A 21773-nucleotide genomic window follows, 5' to 3' on the forward strand; every position below is an offset into this window, starting at 1 on the left:
AAATCCTGCACCTCCAGTTCTGTAACTCTGTGCATCCACTGAAATTCCCCCAAACAATGGAGCTTGGATGTTTCCCTTACAGCTCATCATAGTAAAAGATATTTTCAAATTCTGGTGTCACCTCAAGTAACAGCAGCACAAACACCTTCTACTGCCAGGCACATTGTGAACTAACACAAAACCCCGCAAAAAAGACACTCAAAATCTATACTGCAATCCCATTGTAACATAACAGTAATAACGCCAAGGACTCAAACAACAATAACCCTACCTGTGAAAAGCAAGGGTAAATATTACACTGGGTCCTAGAATACCAATACACCACCTACTGAGGAAACAAAACAAACCAGATTGCTATAGATCCCTATGCTAGCAGAATCTTTCATCATGGTCACACACAGAGAGCAGAGACAGACACTCATCAAATACAGAATACAAAATAAAGAAGCACAAATTAGACAAAAACTGAAATGGAAACTCCTAGAAGCCAGACTCTGTGTATTAACAATGGAAAAACAGAACCACCATTCCTCATAAAACAAATAAAATCAAGAAACATAAAGCATCAGTTATAATAGTAAAACCATACTAATAAAAGAATATTTTAAAACTACTGATAAATAGAATTTCTATTAATTAAAATCATATACATTTTTTTACCAATAAAATATTTCAAAACAGCACATATATCAAATAATACCCAATATTTAAAACTAATAAGGATTTTAAAAAGCCCCTGCTGTCCAAATGTGGGAGCTCTTGATTTCCAGTCACCCTGATATTGTCAAGGATTAGGAGGTTATCCTCTCTCTCTCACACATACTCTCTCACATACATACACATTCATGCTCTTATACCCACCATAACCGCTCTCACAGGCACTGACACACTCTCAGGCTCTAAGACACTCTCTCCCCCTCCACACATCCCCCCCCACACACACACAAATTCTTACTCCCCTGGATTTTCTCATACACACTCATGCTCTCACTGTCACTGGCTCCCTCACATACACACAAACACACCCACCCAGGCAAGCTCCCAGTCATTCTCACACACACATACATACACTGACCCCCAGGCAGGCTCCCATTCATTTTCACACACACATACACCACTCACAGGCAAGCACCTATTCTCACACATACAAACCCCAGGAAGACACCCATTCATTCCCATACATAGACACACCCTCAGGCAGGCACCCATGCATTCACACACATACACCCCCAGGCAGACTCCCATTCATAAACATACACACGCTAAAGGCTGACCCCCTCTCTTTCTTTTGCCAGCAACCTCAGAACCTCTCTCATTCCTCTGCTGCCACTGTCACTGCTGCCGCGTGGCTATTGGGGAGGTGCTGATTGCTGCCACTGGCACTGAAGCCCATTCTGCTGCCTCCTCTGTGCAGGCCCCGTGGGTTTCCACTTCCTCCATGTTGATCTCGTACATTGTGAGATCCGCATAGAGAAAGTGCTACTCTTGCACATTCCCAAAGATTACATGTGCCAATCAGTAAAAAGTAATTTTTTTTTTTTTTTTTTTTACCTTTGCTGTCTGATCTTAGTTTTCTAATCGGTTGGTCACAGGCTTTTTTGTTCCATCTTCCCATGAGCTCCACCACGGCTCTGCCGATCTTCCTACTGTGTATGTCCGGCACACAGCACAGCACACCAGTAGTTCACTGCTCAGCCGCTAGTGGATGAGGTCCACCGGCAACCACATTGGCCCCCCCTGACCTCCCCTCGGTATACCACATTGGCCCCCCCTGACCTCCCCTCGGTATACCACTGCTCGGCGCCCCCTAATGCTCGGCGCCCTAGGCCCAGGCCTAGCTCGCCTAGTGCTTCCACCGGCCCTGCCTGGGTGAACCTTTAGTAAGAAGAGTATAGGTCAGTGAACGGGGGAGGTTACCATTCAAACGCAGCCCCTCCCTTTGAGGGATCTGGAATGGCCGTCCCCCTTAAGAGGTTTTTTTTTTTAATGCAGCCCTCTCCAGGGAGTCTGGAGGCAGTCCCTTAGGGTTTGCTAACAGTTTGCAGGAGATTTTCCTGTGTAGATTTTTTTTCAGGTCCAATCAGAGGAGCCAGGCCAAGGGTCGGGAGGGTTTTTTTCTTTATCCAGTCCACTCACTGGCTGGTTAGGATTTTTCTCTCTGGGTTGATTTTTGGGGTTTTTAAAATTGAATTGGCAGGGGCCTTGTGAGAGCCTGTGCACCACCTGGGCTCATGGCACTGGGAACCCTGTGTCTGCAGCTGTTCAGGCTAGGGAAGACCTGCCCTTCCATACCCTCAACGAGGACAAGGGGAGGTGGTGACCCGCTGCAAGAAGGCATCTCCTGGGGTTAAATTCTGTTAAGGGAATCAGGACTTAAGTTTTGAGATCCAGGAGGAAGGTTTTGGCTGCCCCTTCCTTCCTGTTTGGAGCAAGGAGAACTGCCTGCTTCAGAGGCACCCCTCCCACCAGGGATCTGAAAGAGACTGAGAGAATCAAGAGATTCAGGAGATCGGCTAACTCTGAGTAAAAGAAACCAACAATCACTGCGTCTTCACCTCTGGGGAGAGAGAGAGAGAGAGAGAATTTGCCTCTCTGCACCAAGGACAGTGTTAACAGTTTTTGCCGGCATTGGAAGGGTTTTCCTGCCCGCATAAGGAACCCTGTCCATTGGGAAACACCACATTTCCATGCGCTGGGGGGCGGGAGTAGATGTTTCCCTGTCCTGGTACAAGATTCTTCCTTCTAGCTGTGCAGGAGTAAGACTGTAAAGCAAAAGGAACTCTGTAGTGCTCGCAATTGATTTGTTGTACCATATCTTATCAGTGTTTATACAATAAAAGCTTTCTTTATTTTGGCATCTACAGCACACAGCGAGGATACATTCCCTCTCCCAGGGATAATGGAAGGAAAGACACCCTTAGCACTCGGGACCCTGAAAGTTAACTCCCCCCCCTTTCCCCCCAGAAAATAATCCACACCCTGGGGAAAAAGATTAAAGGAACAGCTAGCTAGGGTTCCCGCCCCAAAGAGACAATAAATAAGTTTATGGCCCCATCAGCGTGCAGCCTGCGTCCCGGGATGGGGTTACAAGTTTATGACTGTTTCTGTGTACCCTACCTTGATCTACGAATATGTGCAGCTAACTTTGTCCCCCTAAGGGTGGCTGTACAAATGGCTGCCTTAAGCGTTAACCAAACAAATTTTGTGAGGTTAGATTTTACTGGATATTAAGTTGAAACTTTAGCTGGATAGCGGCATGTGAAAATCCATACAAAAAAAAATGGTTAAAGTTAATTGGTTAACTGACTTAACTCTGCTTTTCCTCAATTCTTTGAAAAATCGTCCTATGTGGATATGTCTGACCATATGTTTGTGTATATATTTGTGTGTATGCATATATTTGTCTAAGCAGTGCTGAGTATATGTAGGTGTGTGTATGACTGAGGCCTGTTTACTACTGCATGTTACAAATGCATGTTAATACAGCATTTTTAACACATATTAGTCCTGCATGTTCAACGTGCAGACATAAAACCTTCAGTGAATACCATGTTAAGGCAATTTACTGCAGCTGCAATGCCTATACGTTATTGGCGGCAGTAACACTTTTTTACATTACCGGCTGCAGCCACGCAAACCTGATCCCCCTCCCAGGTGTAAAGAAAGGGCCCGCTGAGGCCTGATGGTGCAGGGCCTCTGAGGCCCAATGAGTTCCCTTCCACTCCCCAGACCCTCCTTCTAGCTACCCTCCACCCTTGCCTACTTCAATAGATAGCTGCCCAAGAGTCAGGGAGGCAGGAGCGAGCTCCACTTTTTTCTACCCCACTGACTCCAAAGATCACAATGCTGCTTGCTGACTTGATGCTCTCCTTCGCTGTGCAGTTGGGGAGTAGGGAGGGATCTCATTTTGGCCTCAGAACCTCTAGATCAGCCTTTGGGGGTGGGGGGGGGGGGGTATGAGAGGAAGTAGTTGGGCTGCGGTGGACCCTTTCCTTCACCTGGGGTAAAAGTGGGGTGATTGGAGTGGCAACCCATTTTAATATTAATGAGTAGTTGTGCATGCATTTGCATGTGACACAGTTCATTTAATATTTTTTTGTGCATTAATGGAACTACAAGAGTGTGTATTGCTATTAATGCAATCATTTAACATCAGCAGACAGACCCCTGTATCAGAGTGTCCAGTATATATGAAAGTGTTTGTAAATGAATGTGGTACATGTGCTGTGTGTGTGTGCTGTGAATGTATGTGTGTGAGAGCACATAATTTGTGCATTTGCAAAGTATAGTGCACTCGGTCACCGTGCCGCCTCCGGTAAATGAGAAATTTTCGCAGACCGCTGCCAACCATTAGTATTACACTTCACAGGGAAATGTATTTTCAGGTTGTGGACACACAGGACCTCCTCCATGGGAGCAATATCCTGCTGCATTTAAATTTAGTTTTCAAAAAGTAGCAGAGTTGAAATAAGAATTTTCAGCTCTGTTAGTTCCGTGCGACCTAAGGCACCGAGCAGCATGCATCCACTCATTCCGTTAAATGGAGACGCACATTGGATTTGGTGAGTGGAGCCTGGGTGAAGGGGGCAACAGAATCCGTAAGGAAGCTTCTGAATATAAAATCCAGTGTGATAGCCAGAGAGGAGGCTGCCCCGTTTCCCTGCAACATCTTCAGGCTGGGATCGCTTGCAACATGACTAAAGCTGTTCCTTTGCAGCTGTGGGGGATAAGTCTTTATCGTTGTACATTCTTATATTTTCAAAAGTATAAAATAACATTAGAAACTGCCAAGCTGACAATAGGTGTTGAAGTACTTTAAAGACAGCATCAGGATTAGGCTAACTCATGTTCAGGCCTAATCAAGAACTGACAGAGATGCAGGCTATTGTAAGGCAACTGTTTAATAGAAATTATGTATAGTTTGAAACCCTCAGCTCCAAAGGTTACTAGCAAATATTTAACAAATTTATTAGACCATCTTAGTGTAAGTAATCGCTCACCAAATTCTACACTCATCCCTTTTATTAGGGCACCTGAATTCTTCAGAACAATGTGGAAACAATATCAGTTTCTTATCTCCTTCTTGATTATTTGTGTGTAAATCTTGATACCCTGGTGGAACCGCCATGAATATTTGTGGATGGGGAAGAGGTTATTTTGCCACACAAGTATACGTGGGAACTTTTGATTTCTGGTCATTTTGAACAGGGCTGGCCTTTGGGTAGGGGGAACTGGGTGATTGCCTGGGGAGCCGTGAGATGAGGGGCACCTGAGGCACTACCAGCATCGTCCATTGGGCTGATCACCTGGTGGGCCAGGCAACAGTGGTGATCATAAGCTCCCAGTATAAAACTAGGCTTGAGGAGGCTAAGGTTTGCTAAAGCCTGATGGACTGGGTACCTTGAAGGAGTGTCAGTTTATAGTGCATTGGCTTCCTTTACTGCACTAGGCCAATCTCTCAGCTCAAACTGTGAGACTGGCCTTGTGCAGCAGAAGCTGGTGCACTATTATGTACCATGCCTGGCAGATGTGGAAGGCCCAAAGAAGAGCTAGAGATGCAGCTGTGCAGAAGGGGTGCGAAAACGGAAAGTACTGGGATTTGTGGGCATGGAGTAAGAGACCTACATCATATGAGCAAGTGGAAGTAGAGAGAGGGAGACCAATATAGGGTGGTGGTTGGGGAGGAAGGCAGGAAGATGCTGAGGGAGGGAGAACTCAAGATGTGGTTATGAAGAGGTAAAGAGGCTCTAGGATACAGGGGATAGGATCCAAGATGGGGAGGGAGAGAAACTGGAACTGAGTGTACAGAGGATCAGGATGGGGCCGACCAAATCTGCAGAGAAAGAGGGGGTAGGGTGAGCGAAAGAGAAGGTCGGGATGGAGGAAACTGGAGGAGGGATTAAAGATGGGAAGTTCTGAGATGGCAGAAGAAAGGGACTGGAACCAGGGCAGAGGGCGAGTGATAGGGAAGGAGCTTGAGCTGGTAAGAAGGTGGGAAGTTGAAGAAAGTAGATGCGGTGTGGAGATGGGATGTGTGCAAAGGGTAGAAATGAGGGACTCGGAGGTGGGTGAAAGAGAGGGGGAAATAGGAAACTGGTAAGGTGTGAGAAAGAGGGGGTTGGGACAGAGATAAGAGAGAGGGGAAGGCTAGGAAAATAATGTGATTGGAAGACAGAAATTTGTAGGTAGGTGAGAGATGAAAATAGGGAGATTGTGAAGACCGGGAAGGACAATAGGGGAAAGAGAGAGAGGTAGGCTGAGGAGAGGTGAGGGAGGGTGCAGAACAATAAATATATGGAGACCTGGCAAGGAGAGATAGCTAGGGATGGGTATAAGGGAGCTTGAAGGGGGAATGGTGGGAGAGAGAGGGAGTCAGAAAGGATGCAGCAGTTGGGAGGTAAGGACAATGTAGCCAGATATCTGGAGGTCAGTCGGGGGTACAAACACACACACACAGAGTCACAAACAAAATATGCTCTCTGTGTCTCAAACACACATTCATGCTTGATGAGAGACAGAGGTAGCTTGAGTGTGTGTATGTGAGACAGACACACACGTTTCCTCCATCTCTCTCTCTCTCTCTCTCTCTCTCACACACACATATGCTTCCTCTGTATCTCTCACATACACACACACACACACACACACACACAAACACGCTTCTTCTGTCTCTCACCCCACCCCCTCATGCACACAGGCATCCTCTCATACACACACACAGAGGCACCTTCTCTCATACTCATATATATATACACACACAGGCACACACACACTCACTCTTATATACACTCACCCTCTCATATACACACACACACACTGGCACTCACTCTGACAGGGCCAGTCTGTTGTTCTCTCACACACATTTTGGACCTCTTCTTCAGCTGCTAGCAGCACCACAGGGCCTCTTCTTCATCTGCCGATGGCCTCTTCCTCTGCAGGACCTCACTTCTGCTGGCGGCGAGTGGGAACCCCATCAGCACTTCACTGCTCTGCGGCGCTATGAGACCTTTCTATATGCTGGCGGCAATGGTACCCCTCCCCTTGTTGTCACCTGGGGCAGCCCGCCAACCCCCTTAGTACGCCACTGGGGTGGGTATAGTTTGTGATTGTGATTGTCAAGTGTGAGTATGGTTGCTTAAGTATGTATTATTTGTTTTGCTGTCTTTCTTCTCGAGGTGGCAGTATGTGAGTGCTTCTCTTTTCTTCTTCTGGATGGGGGTTTTGACTGGGGACCCTTGCCTAGGAGTGTTTGGTTTCACTGTTTTCACTCCTTATGGTTTGTGGATAATGGCTATTGGTTAGGTTTAATTTATGTTCCCTCAATATTGACAGTCTCCAGTCTCCTATTAAGTGCAAAAAATGTAAAATAAGCTACGTAAGAAGAAAGCTAACATAGTTTATTTGCAGAAAACGCATCTAATTGACAATGAACATCAAAATTTATGCTGAGAATGGGTGGGGCAATGTTTCTTTTTTTTCCCTTTTCTGACAGGCAGAGTGGGGTAGTGATTTTGGTGAATAAGAACACACCTTTTGTGCTGGAGCATCAATTTTTGGACATCCAGGGATGTTTTGTGATTGTTTTGGGTTCTCTGTATGGTCTTAAAGTCTTGTTGGCTAATATGTATGCTCCAAATCAATATTCATGGCTTTTTTTTCTCTAAATTAGTACCTGATTCACTAAAGGGTCGATTTTAAGACCCATGCGCTCGCATCCATGTGCGCGCGGTTCCCGGCACGAGTACATGGACACGCTGATTTTATAACATGCACGTACCAGCACAGGCATGTTATAAAATCCAATGGCCGAGTGCACTTGTGCACCAGATTTTAAAATCTGCACACGCATGTGCACACGCATGTGCAGGCGGCCCATGACCTCTCGCACGTGAGGTGGGAATTTTATAACCTATGCGCGATGATGCGAGTAGGCCTTCCCCAGTTCCCTCCCAGTCCGCTCCAATTAAGAAGGGACTGGGAAGGAACTTCCCTACACCCCTACCTAACCTTCCTACCTTTTCCCCCTCTTCTCCCCCAGCTCCTAATCCTCCCCCTATCAGTTTGTTTTTTGTTTTACTACTTACTTCAATTTCCAAGTTGAAGTAACCTCCGCGCACCGGCCTGCTGCCAGCACGTGCTTCCCTGGGACAGCGGCTAATGGTGCTGTTGCAGCCCACCCTGCCCCCCGCCCCTCCCCATCCAGACCACACACCCCGGCCCGGCCCTCTCGAGAGGCCCAGCACTTCGGCGCGTAACGGGATTTACGCGCATGGCCGGGCCCTTCCAAAAATGTTCGCAAGGCTCAGCCACGCATGTGCCCCTTTTAAAATCGGGCCATAAGGGGTTTTCCCATGGACACAAAATGGGAGAAAAGCCTTAATGAATCTGGCCTTTGGTTTCTAAGATTTCTTCATGAGAAGGGTATACAATTTTTGTGGGGGTTGATTTTAATGTCATAAATAATCCATTATTATAGATAATCGACCCTCTAAAACCCCTAAGAAAAATCAAGCAAACTTGGGAGTTGGATTTCTTTGTTCTGAGATGGCCATGTGGATGCTTGGCATATTAAACATTTGAAAGAACATAAATTTACATTTTTTTTCTTCTGTTCATAATGTATATTTGTGCATAGATTATATTTTGATCTCCGAATCTTTTTTTACTGGATTGATAGATGCAGACATCACTGAAGTTCCTTTCTCGGATCATTCAATGGTGGTGATGCAGCTGTCTGGGGGAAGGAAAAACTCTACTATGTGGGGTATGTCACTGTTACTTTATGAGGATAAAGAATTTTTAACTTTTTTACATGACAAATGGAAAGAATATGAGGCAATAAATTCAATGTATGTGAATCCTTTAATTTTTTGGAATACCACAAAAAATGTGGTCACAATATTTCCTATGAAGCCCATAAATGCAAACTCAGGAATTAGAAAATATTGAGCCATTACTCCCAGATGGCTACCCTCCGAGGTGCACATATAAACTACATTGTCAGATGACATTAAAAAACAATTGTAACATACCAAAAAATCAAAAATCTCCACTTAGTAAACCAATGCAATGAACAAAAATAGAAAAGCAACCAACCCACCTAACAAAACTGATCAGTGTTATTGTGGAAAAATGCTTAAATTATAACTTAAGCACATATGAAAATATGAAATGATGGGCCATGGTTGTCTCATACATTCACTTTTAAGGTACCATCCAGGTTATCCAGTTAATTTTGTGTAATCATTAACCAACCACCAACCATTTTATTTTTTATAATAAATGTAGTACAACAATAACATGATTATAACAAAAAATGGGGGTTTTTTAATATTTTCTTGTGAACTTAAAATTGACTACAAAAGTCTTCAATAAAGTTAATTAATGTGCTAATTGTTGTATTGCCACTCAAACAATGTTGACACTTGTTATTATATCAGCACTGAAACACTATTTTTCAAGAATGTTATTTAAGCTGTATATCAATGATTGCTGTAAACGATCCTAAATGTTTATGATAATCTTCTTAAAGCATTCTGAAAGAATATTTAGCTTGAACCATTCGCTCCCAGCATGGCCAGGTTTCAGAACTAGTCCCTCATCAGGGGATCAATCACTGAAAGAATCTTTTCATCCAATTTCTCTCTTCCCCGTGTGGGTAATTTTCTGTGGGGACTGTGAATCTGAAGCAAATATAATTACATTTGTTTGCAGATGATGTGCTTCTATATTGCAAGGTGATCTCGGATTTTGGGACATTTCTGGATTAAAAATTAACTAAGAAAAATATGAGGCTTTTCCCTTGGATACCTCATCCTTCAAGGATTAGTGGGGGGGGGAGGGGGGAGGGGAAACGGGACCGTTTCCCTTTAAATGGGCAATGACTATCATGCGTTATCACAAAATGGCTCATTCATGCTTGTGAATTATATAAGTTAAATATTGTGTCTATTTCAGAAATAATTTGGGCTTTATTGGATTAATGGAAATTCCTTCCTCTGTCCCTTTTCGGTAGATCTGCACTAGATAATAGAGATGTGAATCGTGTCCTCGATCGTCTTAACGATCGATTTCGGCTGGGAGGGGGAGGGAATCGTATTGTTGCCATTTGGGGGGGGAAAATATCGTGAAAAAATCGTGAAAATCGTAAAAAATCGAAAAAAACGTAAAATCGCAAAACCGGCACATTAAAACCCCCTAAAAACCCACCCCCGACCCTTTAATTAAATCCCCCACCCTTCCGAACCCCCCCCCAAATGACTTAAATAACCTGCGGGTCCAGCGGCGGTCCGGAACGGCAGCGGTCCGGAACGGGCTCCTGCTACTGAATCTTGTTGTCTTCAGCCGGCGCCATTTTCCAAAATGGCGCCGAAAAATGGCGGCGGCCATAGACGAACACGATTGGACGGCAGGGAGGTCCTTCCGGACCCCCGCTGGACTTTTGGCAAGTCTTGTGGGGGTCAGGAGGCCCCCCCCAAGCTGGCCAAAAGTTCCTGGAGGTCCAGCGGGGGTCAGGGAGCGATTTCCCGCCGCGATTCGTTTTCGTACGGAAAATGGCGCCGGCAGGAGATCGACTGCAGGAGGTCGTTCAGCGAGGGTTCCGGCGCCTCGCTGAACGACCTCCTGCAGTCGATCTCCTGCCGGCGCCATTTTCCGTACGAAAACGATTCGCGGCGGGAAATCGCTCCCTGACCCCCGCTGGACCTCCAGGAACTTTTGGCCAGCTTGGGGGGGCCTCCTGACCCCCACAAGACTTGCCAAAAGTCCAGCGGGGGTCCGGAAGGACCTCCTGCCGTCCAATCGTGTTCGTCTATGGCCGCCGCCATTTTTCGGCGCCATTTTGGAAAATGGCGCCGGCTGAAGACAACAAGATTCAGTAGCAGGAGCCCGTTCCGGACCGCTGCCGTTCCGGACCGCTGCTGGACCCGCAGGTTATTTAAGTCATTTGGGGGGGGGGTTCGGGAGGGTGGGGGATTTAATTTAAAGGGTCGGGGGTGGGTTTTAGGGGGTTTTAGTGTGCCGGCTCACGATTCTAACGATTTATAACGATAAATCGTTAGAATCTCTATTGTATTGTGTTCCATAACGGTTTAAGACGATATTAAAATTATCGGACGATAATTTTAATCGTCCTAAAACGATTCACATCCCTACTAGATAAAATGGTGATCCTCCCAAAGATTTTAGATGGGATACAAATGCTTCCATTTTGGTTAAGGTTCGGGATGCTAAACTTTTTTTATCTCTGGTTTCCTCTTTTCTGTGGAGGTCTATACAAGCCCATTTATATTATGATATTTTGCTATTAAATAAACACTATGAGGGCCTGAAACTACCCGATTTTTGGTTCTACAATATGACTGGGTTATTTAGATTTATTCAGAATTGGATTTCTGATGGCCACAAATATGATACAAAGGATTATTAGAAAATTGGGTCTCCCCTTATAAGCCTATTAATATATCACATTGGCCAAGGCTGAGATGGCCCTTGCTCTTGCAGTCTAAATGTTTCTGGCTGGTGGATATACAAAGAGCTTGGAGGTGGTGGAGACTTCATTTTGATCATAGTGATCTTGTTACACATATTTTTAAGCATGGTAGGCAATGCAGACTTTCCTGAAGGGGTGAGTAATTCTATTTTTGTAAGATGGGATACACAGGGGCTTACCTCTTTGGGTCAGTTGGTGGATTCTGATCATAACTATTTTCCTTCTCGAGAGTTAAAAAAGCAGTGAATTTACGAGCCATATGTTTCCTGCAAGTGCATCATTATTGTTTTTCATTATGTAAGTCAGATTTTATGCTTTTAAATTTTATAGACATAGAGGAGTCTGTGTGAAATACAGTTCCCAAATATAATAAACTTGCTGTATGGCACTTATTCTTGCTGGATAGCTTGGATTCTTCCTATTTAAACAAATAGTCTCTGCCTGGAGTGTGGATCTGGGATGTACTTTGGATCCATCCCATATTGTTTGTTAGTTAGTTTATTGATTTGATGGATAGTCTTTTCTTATGAAAAATCAAAGTGATTTACAATAAAATCAAAATGAGCAAAACAATAAAACAACATTCATAAAGACACTAATTAAAACATAGAACTTAAAAATAGAAAACTAATCAACAGTATACTGTAAAATATACATCAAATAATACTTAACACTAATTAAAACATAAAACTTGAAATATAAAACTAATCAACAGTACACTGTAAAATATACATCAAATGATACTTAGAATAAAATGAAAAAAAAAAAAAGTGTAAAGAACACAAATAGGAAAGGCCTTGCAAAACAGAAAGGTTTTCAAAATCTAAAATATTGCTTCTTAAATCGAATTGGAAAGGTAAAGAGTTCCACAATGTAGGGGCCAGAAAAGCAAAAGAAATTTCACGGATGCCCTTGTTAAACAATTTCTTTGAAAGTAGGGACTCGAACTTAATCATCTTGGGAAGAGTGACGTGCATGTCCTGGAACATATGGATTAAGAGATTAGCCAGATATGAGGGGGGGTACCAGAACAAAAGGCCTTAAAATCCAAACAATCAATCTTAAACTGGATGTGGAGAGAACACTGGAGATATTGTATAAGAGGAGTTACATGATTACATTTATTTTTTCCAAAAACGAGTTTAGTGGCAGTATTTTGAACTAGTTGTAATCTATGAATGGAATGGGACAATAAAGAATGATATAACAAATTACAATAGTCTAAGCGATTGAGGATCAGTGAATGGATCGCAGCTCAGTGATATTCAAAAAAAGTTCTAACTTGAAGGATTAAATATAGGAAAAACTATGGGGCAGATTTTCAAAGGGGTACGAGCATAAGATACGTGTACCGGGGCTTTCTTGGGGGCGTGTCGGGGGCCGTGTCGAGGGGGCAAGCGTAACTTTTGAAATAAAGGTGGGGGAATTAATTAGGGCCGGGGGGCGGGTTAGTTAGGGGAAGGAAAGGGAAGGTGGGGGGTGGCAGAGGGAATGGAGGCAGGCTGCACAGCTCGGCATGCGCAGGCTGCTGATTTTGCGCAGCCTTGCACACGCCGACCCCGGATTTTAAAAGATACGCGCGGCTACGCGCGTATCTTTTAAAATCCGGTGTAATCTATTAAAATCCGGTGTACTCTTGTTTGCGCTGGTTGCACAAACAAGAGTACGCACGCGCATACTTTTAAAAATCTGCCCCTATGCTTCTGGGATCAATTTGGAGATTTGTGGTTCAAAATTGAGTTTAGAGTCCAAATAGGGCGCCTAAAGAAGAGACTACTGTTTTTGCCTGCATTTGAATTCCTGACATAGTAGGAGCTGGGAAAAGAGAAGTAGCAATCTTTCTGGAAAACTAAATGGCTTCTGACTTGTCAGGATTGACTTTAAGGTGAATTTTAAAAGCACGGAGCACTCCAAAACCGGGAGATATGCGCACAAATAGGGCTGGCGCGCACCAAGTGAATTTTAAAAGCTGCCTGGGTAAGCATGTATTGCCGTTACGCACACAAATGAAAAGTTCAAACAAAGGGGTGGGCTGTGGGTGTGGTCTGGATGATGCATGAGCGTTCCTGGATTTTAATTTGAAATGACTGCATAAATACCCTGCCACGTAACTTTACTTCTGCTATGGATGACGTGCAAGTTATAAAATAAAGATAAATAGACAGATTGGCTGGGTTTTAAGGGTCAAGGCTATCAGGGGAGAAGGGAGGCTATTAAACTACAGGGGTTTGAAAGTCCTATTACTTACCTGGGTAAACTGGAAATGACCTGGGGAAAACTGGCAATGGCATCAGCATGTGTGTCTTTTGAAATCCCACCACTTATGTGGTAGAAGCTGAATTTGTGTGCATAGGCGCGTGTCCACTTAAAATTGCATGGGGTCAGGCTATTTTATAACATGCGTGCATATACATGCATATGTTACAAAATGGCCACATCCCTGGGGATGGGCCGACGAATGTGCGCACATGTGAACCCGCACATATGTTTAAAAGTTACCGTCTTTTAGTCTGGCTACAGAAAGCCAATCTACTACTTTAGAAAGACAGTTGTTAAACTGAAGTAGAGAATCCTGATTCTCTACTTCAGAGGCAATGATCCGAATATCGTCAGCATATAGATAGCAAGAGAAGCCTAAACATTGGATGTGCTTTGCCAACGGTGGCAAATAAAGTTTGAATATTGTAGGTAATAAAATAGATTTTTGAGTGACTCCACAGGACTTATGGTGCAAAATGGATTTGGTTGAATTCCACTCTACAGAAAAAGTCCTGTCTGATAAGTATGAGAGAAACCATTTTAAAGGGGTATTACTCACACCTAACTTGATTAAATGGGAGATTAAAAGGGAATGGTTGACCGTGTCAAAAGCTATACTCATGTCTAATAGGACCATGAGAACAGTTTTGCCTTTATTGATATCCAGAGGTTTATCATATTTGTTTTTCAGCATCTATGAGAGAGCCCAATTTAAAATTATTCATCACTTGTATGTCTTAAGTGTAATACTTCTGTTGGGAATTTCTGTTGGCATGTTTACTAATTGTCACAAACTGAATTCCGCCGACAATTTTTGCTTTTCTGGAAAGGAGTATTGCAATGTAAAGTAAGAAAGAACTTTTTTGCTAATCTATTTTTTTTTTTTTCACAATGTCATGTGCTTCCATCTGGGGGGAAAGAAATTTGTATATATGTCGTTGGCAAAAAAGTTGTTTTGTTAAATTGGAAAGGAATGGCAGTGGAAGACGAGAGATGTATAATCTGCTATGTTGGAATTATTGAGAAAAAAGATCTTCTTTGTAATAGGAGGGTTGTTACTCAATATCACTATTTTCGTTACTGGGAAGCAGTTCTGATGGCACTACTTTGAGAACTGTTACATTAATAGTGATTTCTTCTTTTAATCCATGTTCGCTTGCTTGTAGCATGCTACCTGCTGTGTGAATGTGTCTGTGTGTTTTGGGGTTCAACATTTATTAAAATTATTGTTAGCCACAATGTATGGTACTATTAGTGGTGTTTTTTATTTCAATTCTTGTACTTCACTATTATTTTGATTTCCATTATGTTGTTGAATTAATAAATAAACACTAAATAAAAAAAATCTCAGACCTTGTATATGTTAAAATTCAAAATGTACTGTATTTATAACATATATGCAGTCTTTAGCCAGATGGAGAACATAATGTGAGAGGGTCTGGCATCTGAATGAGCCAATGCCAATTTCTCAGCAAGGTTTCAAGGGGAATTGTTGGTCAAGCAGATGGTGTAGCGGACACGGCTCCAGAGGCAAGGAAGGTGGGCAATAGTCCTCTGACCACTATTTCCCCCTGCTCAGATCACAACACGCCAGAAAAAATGGAGCTCACATCACAAATATATTCCAACAACAAACTTTTATTTTCTGGTGGTACTAGCTGTCAGAGTGTATAACAGGAAATTGAGAGAAAATACTGATTAAATCAGGGTATATAAACTTGGCCTAGCTAGGCTGAGGTTGGTTACAGAAAAAATATAGAAAAGGTTCAATTATTTAATCATGAACATATTATTTACACCTTCTTCCAAATTTTGAAGTTGGTTACACAAAACTTTTCAACCATTTTTTACACACCTAGCTTCATCAATACATTTACGGGCAGATTTTAAAAATGTATGCGCGTACTTTTGTTCGCGCAACCGGCGCAAACAAGAGTACGCCGGATTTAATAGATACACATGTAGCTGCGTGTATCTTTTAAAATCTAGGGTCGGCGCGCACAAGGCTGCGGAAAATCAGCAGCCTGAGCGCCAGAGCTGTGCAGCCTGCCTCCGTTCCCTCCGAGGCCGTTCCGAAATCGAAGCGGCCTCGGAGGAGCTTTCTTTCTGGGGCCCCCCACTTTCCCTTTCCTTCCCCTAACTAACCCGCCCCCCGGCCCTAAACTAATTCCCCCCTACCTTTATTTCAAAAGTTACGCCTGCCTGAGGCAGGCGTAACTTGCACATGCCGGGCTGGCTGCCGGCATGCAATGTTTGGGTCTGGGGGCTGGTCTGGAGGCCGCGGCCATGCCCCCAGGCCGGAACCATGCCTGCGGCCCCCGCCCCAGAACGCCCCCAATCACGTGCCAGCCGTGACGCCCCCGACATGCCCCGACACTCTCCCAGAAAAGTCCCGGGACTTATGCACATCCCGGGGCTTTGCGCATGCCGGCAGCCTATGCAACATAGGCTCAACATGAGCAGGGGGAGCTTGGGGCAGGTTTTCGGGGGGTACGCGCATATCTTATGCACGTACCCCTTTGAAAATCTGCCCCTTAGTGAATATAGCTTCCGATCCTTTACTTCTCTAGCTCCTTTTTTCTCTCAAAGATTCTTGCTATCACTGTCTTAATACCAAAGATACCAATCAATCACCACTTTATTATTCCCTGTTGTGGTTATCAGTCAATCAGTGGATTCTGCTCTGTCTCAGAACCCATTTTTCCACAGCTCCTATCCAAGTAGACAGCAAGGCACATTCCTCAAATGTCCCCAACTCTCACTCTTCTAAGGCACTCCAACTCCAAATCAAGACCCACACCTGTGATACCTTCCGACTCTCTTCACTTCTTGGGAGTCCTGACTCAGTCCTTTTTGTTGTTTCCCCTTAAGGAGACATACATTACCATTTCCTAAATACCATTCACCCTCACACTAAACAATACATAATAAATACATACTAAAAACTTCCCATAAACCTCATATATATAATAATGTGCATTAAATACTATTATTTTAATACAATTTTACTCAATGATACAATTTGCAACTTGTTCTTCACATAATATTCTCCCAATGTACTTTCTCCCCTTTGCTTAATATTCTTACAGTTGTTCTCCCTCTTTCATTTATAGTCCCGAAAGGAAGCTCCTGTTTCACCCTTCAGTTTCTTCAGGGGATTAACCTTATAATCATTCTTCAGACCGGCATCGCATGGAGAACTTTCAACAATTCTGTCTCGCCAATCACCTTATTCATAAAATCGTTGTTGCCAATCCTGTTATATTCAAAAATACCTTAAATAAAACTCAACCCTTTATCATAGATAATTCCAATACTACCTCCACCATATATCAATTTAAATTAACATATAAACACTCCCTACAATAATACACTCCACATATTATCAAACTCTCTTAAATAATTTAAGCCTTTAAGAAACACGAATCTCTAGTCACCTTTTTTTTATCACCACACTCACCTTCATTCCAACAGCCAGAAACGGATCTTTTTATTTACTCATCTTCACTTTTTCAATGATGCACCCAGCTTATCTAAATAATTTTGATCATATTTATACGTTCAAACAAATACCATCCTATGGTTTACAGGCCTCCAAACCAAAAGGAAGAGCTAGACAGAGATCTGGTTGAAGACATCCATAAGATAGGTAAGAAAGGGGAAGTGGTGATCATTGGTGACTTTAATATGCCAGATGTAGACTGGAAAATCCCATCTGCAGAATCTAAAAACAGTAGAGCAATAGTGGATGCCATGCAAGTATCTTTGTTCAAACAAATGGTATTGGAACCCACAAGAGAAGGATCTATTCTCGACTTAGTGCTCAATAATGGAGATATCGTCTCTGATGTCAAGGTGGGCGCCCACCTCAGCACCAGTGATCATCAAACGGTATGGTTTAATATCACTAAAAGAATATGGAAAGAAGCACAAAGACAAGAGTTTTACAGTTCAAAAACACATACTTTGAGGAAATGGGGAAGTACCTAGAGGAAGAACTAAATGGATGGGAAAATGAGAGAGATGTGGATCAACAGTGGACCAATCTAAAAGGAGCAATCGCCAAGGCAACTGCTCTATAAGTTAGAAATGGAAAGAAAATCAAAAGAAAAATGAAACCTATCTGGTTCTCAAAGGAGGTGGCTGACAAATTAAAGCTAAAAGAACTGCATACAAGAAATACAAAAGATCCCAAAGGGAGGAGCACAAAGAAGAATATCTGATTCAACTGAGGGAGACTAAGAAATTAATCAAGTTGGCAAAAAGTCAAGTGGAAGAGAGGATTGCCAAGGAGATAAAATATGGTGACAAAACATTTTTCAGATACATCAGCGAAAAGAGAAAGTCCAAAGTGGTATAGTGAAATTGAAAGGTGAAAATGATCAATATGTGGAGAGAGACGAAGAAGAATGGCAGAAATATTAAACGAATACTTCAGCTTTGTGTTCACTAAAGAAGACCCTGGAGAAGGACCATCTCTACACAACAAGAAATGGAGGGAAGCGGAACAGAGGAAAATCCATTTACAGTAGATAATGTATGGGAAGAGCTAAAGAATCTGAAAGTGGACAAAGCCATGGGGCCTGATGGGATTCATCCAAGGATACTGAGGGAGCTCAGAGATGTGCTGGCGGGACCGCTGTGTGACCTGTCAATAGATCCTAGAAACGGGAGTGGTGCCGAGTGATTGGAGAAGAGCGGTGGTGGTCCCGCTTCACAAGATTGGGAACAGAGAGGAGGCTGGTAACTACAGACCGGTTAGCCTCACTTCGGTGGTGGGAAAAGTAATGGAGTCACTGTTGAAAGAGAGAATAGTGAACTATCTACAGTCGGGAGAATTGATGGACCAGAGGCAGCATGGATTCACCAGAGGAAGATCCTGTCAGACAAATCTGATTGACTTTTTTGACTGGGTAACCAAGGAATTGGATCGAGGAAGAGCGCTCGATATCATATCTTGGATTTCAGCAAAGCTTTTGATACGGTTCTGCACAGGAGACTGGTGAATAAACGAGAAGCTTGGGAGCGATGTGCCGAGGTGGTGACCTGGATTGCAAATTGGTTGACGGACAGAAGACAATGTGTGATGGTAAATGGAACCTTCTCTGAAGAGAGAGCGGTTTTAAGTGGTGTACCGCAAGGATCGGTGTTGGGGACCGGTCCTGTTCAATATCTTTGTGAGCCACATTGCGGACGGGATAGAATGGTAAGGTTTGTCTTTTTGCGGATGACACTAAGATCTGCCAACAGAGTGGACACGCCGGAAGGAGTGGAGAGAATGAGACGGGATCTAAGGAAACTGGAAGAGTGGTCGAAGATATGGCAGCTGAGATTCAATGCCAAGAAGTGCAAAGTCATGCATATGGGGAGTGGAAATCCGAATGAACTGTATTCGATGGGGGGGGAAAGGCTGATGTGCACGGAGCAGGAGAGGGACCTTGGGGTGATGGTGTCTAATGATCTGAAGTCGGCGAAAACAATGCGACAAGGCGATAGCTAAAGCCAGAAGAATGCTGGGCTGCATAGAGAGAGGAATATCGAGTAAGAAAAGGGAAGTGATTATTCCCTTGTACAGGTCCTTGGTGAGGCCTCACCTGGAGTACTGTGTTCAGTTCTGGAGATCGTATCTTCAAAAAGACAAAGACAAGATGGAGGCGGTACAGAGAAGGGCGACCAGGAAGGTGGAGGATCTTCATCGGATGACTGTACGAGGAGAGATTGAAGAATCTAAATATGTACACCCTGGAGGAAAGGAGGAGCAGAGGTGATATGATACAGGACTTTCAGATACTTGAAAGGTGTGAATGATCCAAAGACAACGACAAACCTTTTCCGTAGGAAAAAAATCAGCAGAACCAGGGGTCACGATTGAAGCTCCAGGGAGGAAGATTCAGAACCAATGTCAGGAAGTATTTCTTCACGGAGAGGGTGGTGGATGCCTGGAATGCCCTTCGGAGGATGTGGTGAAGACCAGAACTGTGAAGGACTTCAAAGGGGCAGTGGGATAAACACTGTGGATCCAGTAAAGTCAAGAGGCTGCCAATGAAGAGGGGGTGACTCGCCAGAATGATGGCTACTGCCTGGAGTCAATACCCTTATTAAATAAACATACACATGCTTACTGTGACTCCAACATCGCTCTAAGCTTCAACAGCAAGAGGAAATGTGGAAAAAAGGATTCACACTCACAAAGAGGGGAGTAGCTGGCTTGTTACGGCGGTTACTACCCCAAATCAAATAAGCCTGATACTTCACTTTCAATGCATATACAGCATAGTTCTCTGATTCAAAGGCAGGGGAGAAGAAAAACTGATACTTCACACATCCAGCAGAGCTCTCTGCTTCAACGGCAGGGGAGAAGAAAAGAGGGTTCGCACTCACAAAGCGGGGAGTAGCTGACTTGTTACGGCGGTTACTACCCCAAACCAAATGTGCCTGATACTTCACTTTCGATGCACATCCAGCATGGTTCTCTGCTTCAACAGCATGGGAGAAGACTGATACTTCACGCATATCCAGCATAGCTCCCTGCTTCAACGGCAGGGGAGAAGAAAAACAACCAATAAGGGCTGTATAACATAGTCTGGGTAAAACAAATAAGCATGGTGTAGCTTGCTTATTGCGGGCGGCTACTACCCCTAACTAATCAAGCTAGATATTTCACTTGGATGCAGCTCCATCACTGCTCTCTACATTAAAGGTGGGGGTGGAAGGGAAATAGAACCAAGAGCTAAGAGAAACAGATAAGTATGAGAGAAAAAATGTGTGAAGCTTGCTGGGCAGACTGGATGGGCCATTTGGTCTTCTTCTGCCGTCATTTCTATGTTTCTATGTTTCTATGATCCCAAAACCCATCAACTAAGCCCGTTACTAACCTGTAACCTCTTGTTCTATTCATGCAAAGCGGTTTTTTTGTTAATTCAAAGAGTTTGTGCATTAAACTCCTTCATCTTTTCTCTACTGCACTATTTCAAAAAGAAAACACGGTAAGAAACTGCAACATACCCGATCTTAAGGATCCCAAAACCCCATAACTCACATCCCTATACACCCATTACTGACCTATAATATCTTATTTTGCTACTGCAAGACGTTTACTTCATCGGTTCAAAGAACTCATACATTAGACTCCTCCAGCTTTTCTCCACTGCACTATTTCACAAAAATTTTTTTTACAATAAGAGACTACAGCATGCTCAATATTAAGTATCCAAAATCTCATCAATCACACCTCAAATTCAGATATACGCTCTGCTGCTTATTCAACGTACCTCTCCTTCTACCTTCAAAAATGCTGCGGCTGCGCATTGACTGAAGTTACCTTCCCTTTTTAAATATCTATACGTGTCCACATCATATGACGTCCTCTGCGTGGACACTTTCAATACCTCTTTCAACTTCACCCCTATTATGTGTCTTTTAAATAAATGCACTCCATTCTATGTCCTGATTCAATCCACCGGGCTCCACTGTTCCCCAACTATATATGAAACGCTGTTCTTTTTGCGTCAACCTTTTTGAGATATTCCCACCTCTTTTTAATGTTATTTGGTACAATATACAAAATCGTAAGTCCTCTATCTTATGTCCCTTCTTTTGCCAATGATTAACCAATGGTGCATTTTCCTTTTTTATCCAAATATTACTAAGATGTTCCGATATTCTTACCTTAATACTTCCCTTTGTTTGGCCTATGTAAAATAGTCCACAAGGGCACATAATCAAATAAATCACTTGTGTAGATCTACAATCAAACCTTCTGGATAACTATGGGTATATGATGTGTAATTGTGTGATACAGGATACCTGTAGTGAACCCATTGTTTAGAAATATATATCTGACCATTGTGGTCCCCTTAAGGAGAAACATCTCATGCCTTGGGTCTTTCCCCTTCAGGACATTTTCAATTGAGAGGCCACACAGGGCAAAACCTATTCCCCAGATGGATTATCTCTAACTAAATCCTTCTTGAACTCCTCCCACCAAATCCTCAAGCAGCCCTGTTATGCTAGAAGAAACACT

At 43.4% G+C, this 21773-nt stretch overlaps 1 long non-coding RNA gene across 1 annotated transcript in view; it reads left to right on the plus strand.

Annotated features, from left to right (window-relative positions):
- Positions 1-8675: 8675 nt before the first annotated feature.
- LOC115096110 overlaps positions 8676-21773 on the plus strand; it is a 49243-nt gene continuing 36145 nt past the window's right edge. Inside the window, exon 1 of the long non-coding RNA XR_003857971.1 lies at positions 8676-8764. This is a non-coding gene — a long non-coding RNA (uncharacterized LOC115096110). The remainder of the gene's footprint in view (positions 8765-21773) is intronic.

The sequence above is a fragment of the Rhinatrema bivittatum genome, chromosome 7 (genome assembly GCF_901001135.1).
Source record: "Rhinatrema bivittatum chromosome 7, aRhiBiv1.1, whole genome shotgun sequence".
Taxonomy (NCBI): Eukaryota; Metazoa; Chordata; class Amphibia; order Gymnophiona; family Rhinatrematidae; genus Rhinatrema; species Rhinatrema bivittatum.